The 16,657-nt window shown below is 40.6% G+C and overlaps 1 protein-coding gene across 1 annotated transcript in view; it reads right to left on the bottom strand.

The window, feature by feature from the left end:
- LIN7A (lin-7 cell polarity scaffold A) overlaps nucleotides 1-16,657 on the bottom strand; it is a 245,494-nt gene that overhangs the window by 187,546 nt on the left and 41,291 nt on the right. The window lies entirely within an intron of this gene.

The following is a 16,657-nucleotide window of genomic DNA, read 5'->3' as shown; positions in this document are numbered from 1 at the left end:
AGGGAAATTATAATTTGATGACATATTGATGCCATTTTCTTGCTTAGTGGATGCTGTCTCCCTTCACCTCCCCTTAAAATATCAGCTTTACAGATATGAGAGTATATCTATTGTGTTGACCCCTTTATACCTAAAACCTAGAATAGGATTTGTCTTGTGTCTCATTGACTTGAAGGCAACTACGAAAGGCAAATTTATGAAAGAAAAACACCAGAATTGTCTTCTGTAGTGTACTCCCAAAAGGATTCAAACGGAGGCCCACCTACTTATGTCACCAGAGATATAGCAGCCACTCACCAAATGCTTGTTGAATCGATAAATAAATGAATTCACTAAAGGAAATGATAGAGTACTATGGAACCATAAAATAGAAATATCTAAGTTAGCAAGAACAAGGCAGATTTCCAGAGCAATCTGAAATCTACATATGAAGACAGGTAACAGTTTCATTTTCAATAAAGTGAATACTCTGAGTATATTTATTCATTCAAAGATATTTAATAAAGAATTACATGTGCTAGGCTATATTGTGGACATTTGGTATGCAAAACAGAGGGGAAAGACTATCAATAAATAAATATGTGGCATGTAATGAGACAATAAAAACGCTATGAGGACAAATTAAGACTGAGTCGAAAATGAAGCATGGTGGAGGAGGGGAAGGAGCTATTTCAAGAAGCGGGGCAACACTTCTGAGGAGGTGACATTTGGACAGAGACCGAATGAGGTTCAGTACAGTTCTGTTGTTCCCTGAGGATCTAGCAGTTGCCAACAGAGGGAAAGCAAAAACTCAAGGAGAGAGTGCATCTGTAAGTGCACAGAACCCTAAAACACCAGTTTTCAAGAGTGGAAGGAAGGGACCTTGGAGAATAAAATATTGACTCAACTGCAGAATACCCGAAAGCCAGCAATATTAAGAATGTTGGATACTGGAAAGCCACTGCAGTTTATAGAAAAGACATGGCATGATCGGATTACTATTTTAGAAACAAAATCAGAATCCAACCAAAACCTGGTTCTTTCAAAACTAATACACAAATCCTTTCTGTCGAGTTCAATAGTCATCCCTGAAATAAGACTACAACATAAACTAAAATAATCATGGTACCATGTAGGTGTGATGCTTTCCTTTTTCTTATCGTCTTGGGCAAGTGCACATACATGATTAGATAAATTGAAGCTAAACTGTTAAACCTAGTGTAACATACTTTATATCTAATTTAGATCTTATTGCATTATTTTATTTTTTATAAATCAATTTATTGGCTCATACAACTCTTATCACAATCTACATATACATCTATTGTGTCAAGCACATTTGAACATTTGTTGCCATCATCATTCTCAAAACATTTTTTTTCTACATGAGCCCTTGGTATCAGCTCCTCATTTTTTCCCCTCCTTGCCCCACCCTCCCTCCCGCATGAACCCTTGGTAATTTACAAATTATTATTATCTTTCCATGTCTTAAACAGTCTGATGTCTCCCTTCACCCACTTTTCTGTTGTCTGTCCCCCAGGGAGTGGGTTATATGTAGATCATTGTGATGGGTTCCCCCCAACTTACCCTTCCCATTCAGGTATCTCTACTCTCATTATTGAGGCTGAGGGGTTTATCTGTCCTAGCTTCCCTGTGTTTCCAGCTCTGATCTGTACCTTTATTTTCAACAATCCTTTTTTCAAATTTGTCTGCAATTTTTTTCTGTCGTGAGCGATCCAGTTTCTACTATTCTGAAATACACAGCTTTAACTCTTATAGATATGCTTGTTTCATTTCTTTCTTAATCTCCTCTAAGTCACCCTTTTTTCTCTCCCATTTTTCTGGCAGTAATCATTGAGATCCTGCTTTGTTGTGTGCACTGATTCAACGCAAAGATCACTATCCCTTTGGCAGGTGCTTTCAGTGCCTCAAGCACATCTTTAGCAGGGATTTTGCTGTTCGCTTGTTTTTTCCTATGAGAAAATTATGTGGCTAGGAATTTCTTGAGAGTGCTGTCTATCATGAACTTCCACTTACCTGCCCTAGCCTAGAACTCATTTTATGTACATTTCTTGAGAGAGGGTCTCCAGATCATTGTATGGATATTCTGACTCCAACCTCAACGCAGTTTGAAAATCTGGTAAATGACATGTCCAAAGTTTCATCTCTGTAGGTCCTGCACCATACCAGCCACTAGGCATATTTCTAACTCTAGAACTATTTCCACCCTTTTTCATCTCCTTCCTTTCACTCTGCCTGGGTCTCAGTTCACACTATTACCATTCTAGCCTTCACTTGCTTTGTAACTTCTGGCACCTGGATATTGCACTTTCTTATTTGTAATCTAAACTATAGATAGTTTCTTTAATTGTTACATTTTATCCAGCACACCATGATGTTTGCCAAAAAATAAAGTCTAGGTTTGCTCAGTCTCTAAACTGGCTGTGAGTTGAAATGTGTACATGAAAGCATTCTATATAGCCTACTGCTTGCTCATATAATATCTATGAAATCCCTTGTTTATCAGGCTGCAAAAATATTTTCAAGGTGTTTTGTTCCAGCTTTTGACTCAGTATCTTACTCTATTCTATGTGGATAAATTATAGCTCACTTAACACGAGTGAAGGAGCCCTGGTGATGTAGTGGTTACACATTGGACTGTTAACTACAGCATCAGCAGTTCAAAACCACTAGCCAGCTTTGCGAAAGAAAGACAGGGCTTTCTACTCCTGTTAAGAGTTATAGTCTTAGAAACGCAAAAGGCAGTTCTAGCCTGTTGGATCTGACTCAATGACAGTGGGTGATATGAGTGAACACTGAAAAGCAGGAATAACAATTACAGATAGAAAGCAAGCAATTTCACCCACACATAGCTGAGGAAAAGAGACACTCGGTGTCATACAAATTAATAAGAAGTCAGTTATACTTTTAAATCAAACTGATAAAGATTGGGTGTGGACTAGCATGAGAACCAAAGATTGACCATCTGAATCACTTTTAACAGGTCCATGGGAGGAAAGACTTGGAGAACTGCCCCTGTAAAGATCACAGACTAGAAAATTCTATGTCGGCTGATTGGCCAGCTGTTCAAACCCCCCAGGTCCTCCAGAGGAAAAAGACGAGGCTGTCTGCTACTGTCAATATTTAGTGTCAGGAGCCCTCAGGGGCATCTTCTCTGTCTTAGTGGGTCACTATGAGTTGGAATCCATCAGCTGGGTTCACTTTGGGTTGTAGGGTCACCATACATCGAAATCAATTCAACAGCAATCAATACCAACGTTGCTAAGTAAACCACTCAAGCGCTGACATCAGTAATGAATGTAGGCAGGTTGGCAATGCAACTACTCTCTATGGTTCCGTTAGTAGCCCTGGGTGATCTTCTTTCATGAAGATATAAAATTAACTAAACTAAACTAAACATAGCTATTGAGTTGACTGCTACTCATATCAACCCAGTGGAAAAGGGTATAGCTGTACCATTGGGTCTCCATGGCTGTAATTTCATAGAGGCAGACTGCCACCTCCTTCTCCCACAGAGAATCTGGTGCCTTTAAATATCAAAATGATGTTTCCTTCAGCAGCCAAGTGCTTAGCCACTGTGCCGCCGGGACTCCTCCATACAGACTATGACCAACAAAATCCAATGAGGTAGTTATAGTCCATCACGTGGGATTGTGATGAGTCAGAATTGAAGGCTTAAACTGAAGTTCTGGAAATGGTTAAATTAAAGGTACCATATATACTCAAGTATAAGCCAAGGTTTTCAGCACATTTTTAAAGCAGTTTTTGTGGTAAAATAAGGTGCCTCAGGTGATATGTAGGTTGGCTTATACTTGAGTATATATATATTCAAGTATGTACTCAAGTTTAGAGCTCTAAACATCAATAATCAACAAGTATTTTCCATAAAGAGCCCAATAATAAATATCTAAGACTTTATGGTTCAAATAATTTCTACACAACGCATCAGTTCTACCTAAGTCTTGTCTGTGAAATCACAGACAGTACACAAATAAATCTAATATATTGTAAGATATCTTTATTTAAAAGCATTGAATTTTAATATAATTTTCAAACATTATCATTTCTTATTCTTACTTTAATTTCTATCCAACCATTCAAAAATGTAAAATCAAATTTTCAATCTAAGGCTTGATTTGGCTGGGGAGTGTAGTTTGAAAACTCTTGATTTAAAGCCTAATTATAAGCATGGGTTTATAGACTCAAAAGATGAGAAGAAGCGATTAGAAGCATCCTGGTATTGAATGTAATTGAAAAAGTTATTGAAAAGACTCTCCTAAATAAAAGCTATACACAGTTATCCGTAGGAGCAAAACTAACAATAATAATAAAACACATAATATTCAATTTGTATGTTGAGCAAATAATCAGAAAAGCTGGACTAGATGTAGAAGAATGCAGCATCAGGATTGGAAGCAGGTTTATTAGCAACCTCCCATATGCAGATGACACAAACTTGATGAAATGTGAGGAGGACGTGACGCTCTTGATGATGAAGGTCAGGTTCTGATTGCAGAATTCAGTTTGGATTATAACTCAAAATAAAGCCAAAATCCTCACAACTAGACCAATAGGCAATATCATGAAAAATGGAAAAAAGATTGAAGTTGTTAAGGATTTGGTCTCACTTGAGCCCACAAACAATTCACATGAAGGAACAGTCAAGAGACCAAAAGATGTGTTCCCTTAGGTAGATCTGCTGCACAAGACCTTTTTAGAGTGTTGAAAAGCAAGGATGTTCCTTTAAAGACTAAAGTGAGCCGGAACCCAAGCCAAGGTATTTCCCATTGCCTCATAGGCACGTGAATGTTGGCCATTGAATAAGGAAGACCAAAGAAGAATTGGGGCATTTGAATTGTGGTGCTGGCAAAGAATACTGAAAGTACTATGGACAGACAGACAGTTCCTGGAAGAAATACAGCCAAGGTGCTCCTTAGAGAGGAGATGGAGGAGTCTTTGTTTGACTTGACACATGTTGTCAGGAGAGATCCTGGAGCAGGACAACAGGGAGGGTAAGATAGAGGGGTAGTCAAAGAGAAGCCCCTCAATGAGCTAGATCGATACAGGGGCTACAGCAATGGGCTCGGCACAGGAATGATTGAGAGCATGTGCAGAACGGGGCAGTGCTTCCTTCTATGGTGTATAAGGTCATGATGGGCTGGAGAGAGCTCGATGTCACCTAACAACAATATAAAAAGGAGTACACAAATATTTGACCCATACAGTAATGTGAATGTAAGACGAATGATCAGTGAAGAGTTTCTTTCTAATTTACAAATTATTATTTGCACACTTCTAAAATTGAGACACAACCTTAAAAAAATATTTGATAAGAGGTTTGAATCAAAACTCCCATTTTGTTACATGCTACTGCTTCTGCGCTCCTGAGAATGTGACAAGAATGTGGTTTGGCCACATGGTGTAAATTGTGGCTGCAGAAGTACATCATCGATAACTTCCAGAAATTCAAGCCAGACGGAGAAAAGGATATAGAATACAAGAGATATGACTGCTGATATCATATTTACGTGGGCGGAAAGCAGAGGTACCGGCACAACATATATCTGAGTTCCATTACTATGAAAAGCATTCAACTGTGTGAATCACAACAAATTTTTATTGCTGTCAGCTCCTTGAGCTTCAAAGGCACATTACCATCAGCGGCCCCCAGTGCAGGGTGCACTTGGCATTCCTGGTACCAACAGAACAGCTCGGGTCTTCCATTCTCCCTGGATTGCCAGTTTTTATGCCCAGACTAAAAAAAAAACTTTAAAATTTATTGTTATATTTACACACATAGTGATATATTTAATTTTAGTTTACACTCTGAACATTTGAAGTTTGTTCCATTTAATTTGGTTTTACTCTTCCCTTAAAGTCTCTCATGCCAGGATAAACCAGATGGGTGTATCCTGCTTGCAACCCGCAAGCAAACACTTGTGAAAGGTGGTTAGAATAGGGACAAAGAAGTGGGGTTGTCTCCCCAAATGTCTTCCTAGGGCCACGATAAAGGGGCTGCAGGGAAATCAGGCATCCATCAGACATCTATTGTAAAAATCCAAACTGATTATTCGCAGACTGAGCCTCCTAGACCCAAGTGGAAGCAACCTGGGCACAGTCACCTTAGGCACCAGTAAATGACATCACACAGGTATGCCTAAAGATAGCCAATACCCTCGATCCCTCCCCTCCAGTAACGCAGGAGAGGGATACAGGCAGGACCCAGGAGAGAGTAGCTCGCTTGGCTCTCTTGAGATGTCCTGCCCTGCTTTCAGCACACTGGTTCCGCAGTCCTGTTCCCGTATTCCTACACGCTCCCTGGAAACAGCCATCTTCAGTCCTGAGCTCCTGCATGGTCCCCGTGTGACCTTGGACGCTTTCAAGAAAGAGCGTGTACATTTTGGAGACTGTAATGCCTGAAACTTTCCTTTCCTGCATAGAACTCACATGGATGACAAAAGTGCTCTGTTGTGTGGGTCCCTTCAGCACTGTGAAGCAAAGAACCGAACACTTGTACATTCGAAGGCACCTACTGGCTGAGGGAAAACAGTCCGTACCTCACGGTAGGGCAGGATTTTAGTAAGCTTTGAAAGAGTCCGAATTTCAGCTCAATAAGTTAGAACTCACTCATTCTACTCAGGTGAACATTAAGAGACTACTTATACCATCAAGGTAATCAATGCGCATGCAGATTTAATGGCATGTTATTCACTGCTTGAGGAATACAGGGAATGCTGACTCAAAGGTCTCAGTAAGGCCACCTTTGTGCCGCCTCATACTCTGGGCCCTGTACCTGTTTGTTGGGGGACACTGGTGTAATCTTACTATGGGCAGAGTAAAGAACCAGGACCTACCTGATGTTCTCTCTGTGCTGTTATTAGAAAAGAACGGCTGCGGGAGGTGTAAGCACAATGGATGCCTATTCTGACTGGCATCTCCAAGAGGTGTGTGGAAAGTAAAATGATTTCCATGCTAGAGAACATCTCCAAATTAGCAAAGACCAAAAAGAAAGGCAACGCCAGGTACCTGCTCCTCCTCCTCCTACCCCCTTCCCTCAGCTCATCTCCCAGGTGATTCCTCTTTGTAGTTCTCTCTGTATTATCATGCCCCAGTAACACTCCCTCTGCTCTGTCTTTGTAGCCTAACGAAAAAGAGAGAAAATCAAACTTGTCCCTATTGCCTCCTCAGAAATGCCTTTCAAGCTACCTGCGAGCACTGTCAACTGTCAACCTCAACCCTTTTTGCTGTCTTACTCGCTGCTATTCATTTGTATGCTTCTCTGCCTTTTTCTTCTGATAGACAACATTATAGCGGATCTCCCTTGACTTTTAACAGGAGCCCTGAAGGCACAGTTGGTTATGCATTGGGCTGCTACCCAAAAGGTCGGAAGTTCAAATACACCAATCGTTCCAGAGGAGAAAAATGAGGCATTCTACTCCCCCAAAGATTTAAAGCACTAAAATAAGTCAACAAGGGAAGCTCACAAAATATAAGGCCTTTGATAGAAATATGATTTTTGTCTGTCAGCAGACAATACCCCCAAGGAAACAAAAGGGCAGTGACTGAGGTTACCTCTTCTAGTAAATTACAGACTCAGAATAAGTACCACCTTAATCCTGTCTATTAGCATAATGTAGAACTCCCTCCAAAATAGGATTATAACCACAGACTCGAGGGTAGAATTTACAATACATTACAAATGGAATCATTCCCCAGACGCTCTATCTTTTGATAGCCGGGCACCATCAGCTTTCTTCACCATATTTGTTTATACACACATTTGTCTTCAGCGATTATATCAGGCAGGTGAGCACATAATGAAAGGTTATTTTGTTCTTTGATGCCTGATAACTGATCCCTTTGGCACCTCGTGATCACACAGGGTGGTGTGCTTCTTCCATGTAGTCTTTGTTGTTTCTGAGCTAGATGGCAGCTTCTTTACCTTCAAGCCTTAAGATCCCTGCCACTATATCTTTTGATTGCCGGCACCATCAACTTTCTTCACCACATTTACTTATGCACCAGCTTTGTCTTCAGCAATCATGTTGGGAAGGTGAGCATCCTGGAATGCCAGTTTAATAGAACAAAGTATTTTTGCATTGAGGGAGTACTTGAGTGGAGGCCCAATGTCCATCTGCTACCTTAACCTCCCTAGCAGTCTAATTATGTCAGTGATTTTCTACCCAAAGCAGTACATTGTTTTTCATAAAATTTGTTGTTTTACATTGTAGGCCTGTAATTCTTAAGACATTACTGACTTTAATCTCTAGTAGATATTCCAGGTAAGATAAATTTTAAAACACAATTCTGCGAGTAATTCTGTCATTGTTGCTGTCATTCTGGTCTAAAACTCCTTTTGTGCTAAAGTAAAGTGACACTTTTTTGATGCCATGTACAAAAAATTTCCAGGCAAAATTTTTTTCTAAACGACAGTAAAAGGGCAGTCAGGGCACTGGAGACTGATGTACGTTGACCAGATTTTAACATTGGTAAAGCGGGACACCAGTGGGACACCATTGATGAAATTCATATCCTGGTGAAACAGCCACATGGCGGCCAAAAACCGTATACCCTAGCTTGTCGTGCATTCTTTCCAAAAATCAGGACTTCTTTTAAATGCCGTGGGACAAGGGGAAAATTGTTAAAAAGCGGAACTGTCCCACCAAAAGCGGGAGGTCTGGTCAAGTTAAGGACAAATCTGAGGTGATTTGCTTTGATACAATGTAATTCTCACAGGTTACACTGTATCACTGTTTATGTGTGTGTATGTCTCTTTTAAACTTGAAGTTTTGAATTTCCCGCCCAGTTCCGCCCTATGCAGCAACACTGCACACAGAAAACGGAATAGAATAAGGCAGTCAGATCACTCCGCAATCACAGCGGAGGACACCGCTGGACCGGGGAGCAGATAAGGACTTCTCTGCAATGTAATCCCCACCATTTACCCCGAGCCACACTCGCGATTACCACCACAGAGGTTAATACTAAACCTATAAATATATGCACATAGATCTATTTCCCCATTCTCATATAAAAATATATTTACATATGTACATGCTTTTATTTAGACCTCTATAAATGCCCTTTGCCTACTTTCTATTTCCTTTTACTTTCCTCTTGTCCCACTATCATGATCAGCTTTCATTTGGGTGTCAGTAATTCCTCTCAGTTACATTACCCTTTATGACACCCTCTCAGGCCTTCTACAGCTTCCTCACCACCAATTTGGATCATTTGTTGTTTCCTTTTCCCTAAGTTTGTTAACACCACTTCCTTTTCCCCACCTCCCCCTCTCCCATGTCCCCCTGGAACTGTTGGTCCCACTGTTTTCTCCTCCAGATTGTTCATCCAGCCGATCTATTTAGACAGAGACCTGCAGAGATAATACCATGCACAAAAACAAGACAGAGCAAAGCCAAGCAACAAAAGAAAACAAACAACACCACCAAAAACAAAACACAACAACAACAAAGAAAAACATAGTTAGTTCAAGTACTATTTGTTGGCCTTTAGGAGTGTTTTCCGGTTGTGTCTGATGGGGTGCAAAGATCTGGCCCCAATGTCTATTTTTTTAATTCCCTGGGGACTTCATTACTCTGTTCCCCTTGCTGTTCTGTTGCATGCCTTTAGTATTTTGTCTCGGTGTGGTGGGATCAGATTGGGCACAATTCCGACACTGTATCTCCAGTGTTGTCTTAAAGGTTTGGAGGGAAACATGCAGCAATCTAGTTGAGAAGCAACAAAGCCCACATGAAAGAAGCACACCAGCCTGTGAGACCATGAGGTGCTGAAGGGATCAGTTATCAGGCATCAAAGAATAAAAAATCATATCATTGTGTGCTCACCTGCCCGATACAATTGCTGAAGACAAATGGGTGCATAAACAAATGTGGTGAAGAAAGTTGATGGTAACCGGCTATCAAAAGATAGAGCAGCTGGGTTCTTAGAGGTTTGAAGGTAAGAAAGCAGCCATCTAGCTCGGAAGCAACAAAGCCCACATGGAAGAAGCACACCACCCTGTGTGATCACGAGGTGTCGAAGGGATCAGGTATCAGGCATCAGAGAACAAAAAATCATACCATGGTGAATGAGGGGGAGTGGGCAGTGGGTACTCAAAACCCATCTGTAGGCAACTGGACATCCCCTTACAGGAGGTTCTCAGGGAGGAGATGAGCCAGTCAGGATGCAGTGTAGCAACAATGAAATATACAACTTTCCTCTAGTTCCTAAATGCTTTCTCCCCCACCCCGTGCCCCAACTACCTTGATCCCAATTCTACCTTACAAATCTGGCTAGATCAGAGGATGTACACTGGTACAGATATGAACTGGAAACACAGGGAATGCAGGACAGATAATCTCTTCAGGACCAGTGCCAAGAGTGGCGATACCGGGAGGGTGGAGGGAGGGTGGGTTGGAAAGGGAGAACTGATGACAGGAATCTACGTATAACCTCCTCCCTGTGGGACGGACAACAGAAAAGTGGGAGAAGGGAGACGTCGGACAGTGTAAGATATGACAAAATAATAATTTATAAATTATCGAGGGTTCATGAGGGAGGGGGAAAATTAGGAGCTGATGCCAGGAGCTTAAGTGGAGAGCAAATGTTTTGAGAATGATGGGGACAATGAATGTACAAATGTGCTTGACACCATTGATGTATATATGGATTGTGATAAGATTTGCATGAGCCCCCAATAAAATGATTTTTTTAAAGGAATTATGCCCAGCAGGGACCAATTAAATAACAGATTATATATATATATATATATATATATATATATATATATATATATATATATATATATATATATATATGTCAGGAAGCTTATAAGGGAAGCTAGCAAATTATCACAGTTTCACACCAAAGACACCTTCATTCAGGGATCTCGCACATGCTCTGCTGGTGGCTGTTCTTTTTGTGTTCTCATGAGAGTGGTGTTCTTGCATCTGAAATGGCTCCTTCACATCCAGTGGAATGGAAAAATCTGGGCAATTCCAGTCAGAGTTCTTGGCATCTTATTTTCATGGCTCAGCCGTTTGGGAGAGTTCCAAAGGCTATGAATGGAAAGGCAAGATTGCCCCGCCCTCCCCTCCGTCTTCTGGGTTCATACAGCTCCAGATGTTGAAAGTAGCCTATGGACTAGGTCCAGAGTTTTCAAGAAGAAACAAAGTAAGAAAAATGTTGCCTTACTGTAGTTATCAGAAGTTGAGTGGATTCTCATCATAAAACTGTAAATATGTTCTCACACCATAGAGAAAATCTAAGAACCCAAAAGATTAAAAACAACAACAATAACAAGATACCTGTAACGACCTGAAGAACTGCTTCTCTTTCTAGCCAGAGGCTCGGCCTATATCCAAATTAGTAAATCGCTGTAGTTAAGCTGAGACAGTATTATTATTTCCAAAACCAGGTAATAAAATTTCTTAAAAGGCTAACATTAGATTGGGGAAAATATAGGAAATGGTAAAAGTTTGGATGAAAATAACTTTATTTCAATAAATTTACTTTATGAGACATAAGCTTAAAATAATAACTGAGATCTCTGTGATATATATTTGCCACTGTAAGGGTTATACTATAAGAGAGATGCGACAAAGGCAATTTTTACAAGGTTTAACAAAAGAGAATTTATATGGAATTTTGAAAGTTTTTATCCATCTGGTTAAAGTTTGATGAGTAATGTAAATTTTTAGAAAGTAATAAAAATATATGAAGCAAAGAATTAGGGTTCTAGCTGTTAAAATAATTAAGATTGACTCATATACCATCAAGATAAATGGATACAAGTCTTGCTTGGATCCACAATCAATGCTCACAGAAGCAGCAGTCAAGAAATCAAACTACGAATTACTGGGTAAAGCTGCTGCACAAACCATTTTAATCTGTCAAAGAGCAAGGATATTACTTGAGATGCACTTGACCAAGCCATGATCATTTCAAGTGCCTCACATGATGTGAAAGTTGGACATTGAATCGGGAAGACGGAAGAAAAATCGATGCATCTGAATAATGGCAATAAAAGTACCATGGACTGCCAAAAGAAAAGCAAATCTGTCCTGGATAAACTACAGAAAGAACGTTCCTTTGAAGCCAGGATGATCACACTTTGTCTCAGATTGTCAGACAAGAGCAGTCTCTGAAAAGGCTCATCACGCTGCAGGAAGGAGAAGGACAGCGAAGAAGGTGGCTTTGGATCAGATGCTGCAGTGGCTGTAACACAGGCCTCAAACCTAAGAACAATCGTGAGGATGGCAAATGACCCAACAGCCCCTAAAAGCACAGACAACACGCTGACCTGGCAGCAACATGAGCTCCAGCCCAAATTATTACTAAACTTATGGTAAATAAAGACAATGGCTCCCAAATTTGCATACTAACTATTCAAACTTTCAAGAACTGATTATAATAAAAAGCTTCTAAAATACCAACAATTGGCCCTGATGGATGAGCTTAAGACATGAGAAAAGGCGAGGCTACTTACACTGCAGACTGGGTCTGATGGTCATTTATTTAATCAAAGAGCATCTTTCACAGGTGAGAGAAGTCCTTATTGAGCAAAAGAAATTCTTGAAGCCTGACTAAATAGCTCTGGGAAGCTATATATACTAGGAAAGAAATCAATTGAAGGATCCACAAGAACGCCTATAACGCTGAGAGCGATGTTTTCATAACATTTAATTAAAACATATCTGGAACCGAAATTATGAAACTTTTGGAGACGACGACAATGTGGATGAAGTTGTCGCACTTTACTAGTACAAATGCATACCGCTAGTCATGCACGTTAGTAGCAAATACTTGAAAACAGCATGTTTTGACCGATTGTGCGTTTAAGGTAAGTGGTCGTTGGCATTCAGTGCATTTTATGATGATTTTCAATCTAGTGAAGTTTTAGGGTTGGTACTTTTAGTATATGTTCATAAAACTGTAGTTTTATGTCAAAGGTGTAATACTCATAAAAAACATATTTATTATATATTTCCGCTCTTTCAAAACATAATGACTTCGTTACGTTTGTGTTTTCAATCAATGGTGACAAAAATAACCACAGCATGGACTGGGATTTGTTTTATGGAAAACAATGAATTTATGACTTAGATGGAAGCAGTACAGACTCAGACAAGGAACCAGATGCTAATATGGATGAAGTTGATAAATAAAATATGTATTATATTTAAAATGTTTTATTTTACAATATGAAAATTTAATTATATTGCTATTCAAACTATTTTGATAACAATATTAATTATTTCCCATGATAGGAAGTAAATATATGCCCGGTTATTCTGATTTGGATGAGTTAGAAAACCTCATAGTTAATAATGATCATACTAGTGAAGATGAGTTAGAAACTTCAGTTGTTTAAGTTGAAGAGTCAATTCCAATAACTACAAGCTCAAAGCCATCTACATAAAGAAATTGAAGAATTTCTCTTTAGCAGCACATTTCGGAGATGGTACAGCTAGACCGATGCCTGAATGGTAGAACAAATAGATTCTTCTGGGGTAATAAAACATCCTGTTGAATACTTTAGACATTTTTTCTCAAAGGATATCATTACTCATATTGTCGCTCAATCAAATCTTTATGCAATCCAGCAAAATCCCAATAAACCTCTTACACCGAGAGCCAGGAACTTGAGGAATTTGGGGGTACACTGCTTGATTCGATAGACTCGCTAATTGCACTGTACAGAATTCACATTAGATCGAAACAATATTATCACAAATTATTTTTTCATTTTATAGATGTGACTGCTGTGAACTCTTGGCTATTTTATCATAGAGACTGTGAGAGCCTTGAGTTACAAAAAAAAAAATCCAAAGTTTGCAAGAGTTCAAAATGAACATCGCCAAAGTGCTTCTTCTTGAAGGAAAAAGCAATAGACCACCACAAAGAGGCAGACCTTCTGCTAGCTTTACTGATGTTGAGTTTGCTAACAAAGAGAGAAGAGGTCGTGCCACCAAAAGCATCCCTGGAAGAGATACCGTTTGGATGGTCTTCACCATTACCCTGAGGTCACAACAGAGGAAGATGCAAAAATGTAAATTGCAAGAGTGCACCAGTATTTTTCTGCAGCAAATACAAAGTTCATCTTTGTATCACAAAAGAAAACAAATGTTTTGTTCAATTTCACACTAATTAAACCGATAAATAAATTTTGGATTATATTTTATAAATAAGTTTTTTATTTAATAATAAAGTAAGATGAAAAATAATATACAAATAAAGGTACACTTCTTACTCTTGTATTATAAATCCATGGATGAATGTGACAATTTAGTTACATTTTTAAAATGGCAAATTTTATAGTTTTAGAATATATTTTGGTTGTTATATATATTGATAACTATGCAAGTAAAGAATAAAAACAAAAAATCCTGAAATTAAAAATACAGGCATATAGGGATTTATATAGATATCCTTATTCACCCATGGTAATATAGTGGGTTAGTCGTGGAGGGCTGCTAACTGCAGGGTCAGGAGTTTGAACCCACTGACCACTCACTCTGCAAAAGATGAAACCGTCTGCTGACTGTAGAGCTTTACATTCAGTCTCAAACATTCAAAAAGGCAGGGCTACTTGATCCTTTATCGTACAGTGGAGCTGTGGGTCAACATTGACTCTATGGTAGTGGGTTCATCTAACCCATGTCATCCTAAATTATAGCGTAAGGATTTAGATGTACTTCTCTGAATTTAAAAAAAAAAAAGCCTGGTTATGGACTATGAAAAACGTTTCGAAGTGTCCATGCAGCCAGAAGCAGATAGTCTCTGAAGCGGAGTCAATTCCAGATCCACGGAAGCAGACTTCATACAACCTACTGAAGTGATTTTAACTATGCTTTGAAACCATTGTATACCTGTGGCCTTTTTCCCCAATAATTTTGTTCACTATGGAAGTCCATTTTCCTTTTTTATCTTTCCAATAAATTCTTCTGATGCTTAGAGAGAAAACGCATTGTCTAGGCAGCCCACTCTACCTATTACCAGTAATTATAACAACATGCTATACACACTCGGTACAAGCAACACGAATATCAGCGCGGCACCTAATTTTAGCACAGAAACTGTATTGAAAATGTGTGCTAGAAAAACTCAGCTTACACTCGAGTATCTATGGTATTTCCTTTAAGCCTGCGTTAGAGTTTAAATTCTGAACACCTGTTCGCAAGATCCCTGTGCCAGCCGACAGCCGCCGTTCATTTGCAGAGCCCCACCTAGAGGAAGCAGGCTTCTCCTTATTAGCAAAGCTTGTGGATGATCTTGCCCTTGGGCACAATCCTTGGAGAGTAGATGGCCTCCAGCTAAGGCCATGGAGGCACAGTCTTTCTCCTGAGGCTGGATTGGGTGTGTCCTTGATGGAGGTCAAATTGAAACCAGTACAGGGGGTGGGTCACTCAGTGGTGAGTCATGCCCCTTGCCCAGATTGCCTTAGTAGGAAGGCCCTGGATCAGTCCTGTAGCCATTCTATGTAATAATGTGCATGCGCCAATCATGGGCGCAGCTCTGCTTCTGTCGTCCCCCCTGTAACTGCGATGTGCTGATCTGCCACCAACCGTGCTTTTGTGGCAGGTGCCTCACCACCCCATACGCTAATTTATCTTGAATCGCAATTGTGAGCCTTTGGATGCCATTTACCTCCCTGTTGGTGAGCTCTCTTTCTGGATCTGTGTTTTTGTCTCCTTTAAGATTGAATGAATGTTCTTCTTATTAGCTACAAACAGGAGCCAGGGGGTGGGATCAAACTAGGCCAGGTGGGCTTCCTTCAGCCAATGGGGTCAACTGGTACCATCGGCCATGCCTCCCAGCCAAACGTCCTAGAGGCCAGGACCTGGAGACCAGCACCCTCTCTTCCAGCTGCTCCTCTGCCTTCGCTCTGCCTGGTCTCTCTGGCCTCAGGCCACCACGTGTGGGTGTTCAGTGTCTGTAAAACTTGAAACTTCTATCCTTTATAAAAACCCACTTGGATCACAAACCAGGCTTTGGTGTGAATTCTTTCTCGTGCAACACAAGAACCTATGTATTTCCCACCTGAAAAACCCAACATTTTCCTGTGCCATGCCTCATCTATGACCTTTGGGTTACACTAAGGTCAGCCAGCTCAGGATATTTTCCTGGAGCGGTGCCAAGTCCAGGCACCTTTCAGGCTTTCACCTCATCACCCTTGAGAGACTGGGAACTAGGCGGCTCGGTGGGACTTAAACTACACAGCACATGCTTGGGAAAGAACGCCCCCCCTGGACCTTCCCCAATACACTGCTGCACGTGTCCCCAGGACCTTCCCCTTACGGCCACGCTTCCTGTATTGCAGGAACCTGTCCCCTGGTGTCTGTCTTTCTACCTGTTTCCTATTTGTGTGTGGGGCTGCCAGCTGCCTTTTTGTGCTTCCAGGGGCTGGCGTGTGCTCACCTCCTGGGGTGGGATGGAAACACTGCAGCCTTCAGTGCTGGAGAATTTCCGGCCCCAAAGCTTTTTCAATGGTCAGTGGGCCACTTTGTGGCCGGCCAGTCAGACGGCCACGTGCCCACTCGTAAACCGCGTTGGTCTCTGCAGGACTCTGGTTCCCTGTTGCTCTTCCCCGCGAACCCTCGACTAGTCTGCGAGCAGCAACCGCTATTTCCTCCATCACGGGATGCTCAGTTCCCCG

Source organism: Tenrec ecaudatus, chromosome 6 (assembly GCF_050624435.1).
Source record: "Tenrec ecaudatus isolate mTenEca1 chromosome 6, mTenEca1.hap1, whole genome shotgun sequence".
Lineage (NCBI taxonomy): Eukaryota > Metazoa > Chordata > Mammalia > Afrosoricida > Tenrecidae > Tenrec > Tenrec ecaudatus.
The sequence above is the reverse complement of the archived record's forward strand: the minus strand, read 5'-3'. Positions and strand labels throughout refer to the sequence as shown.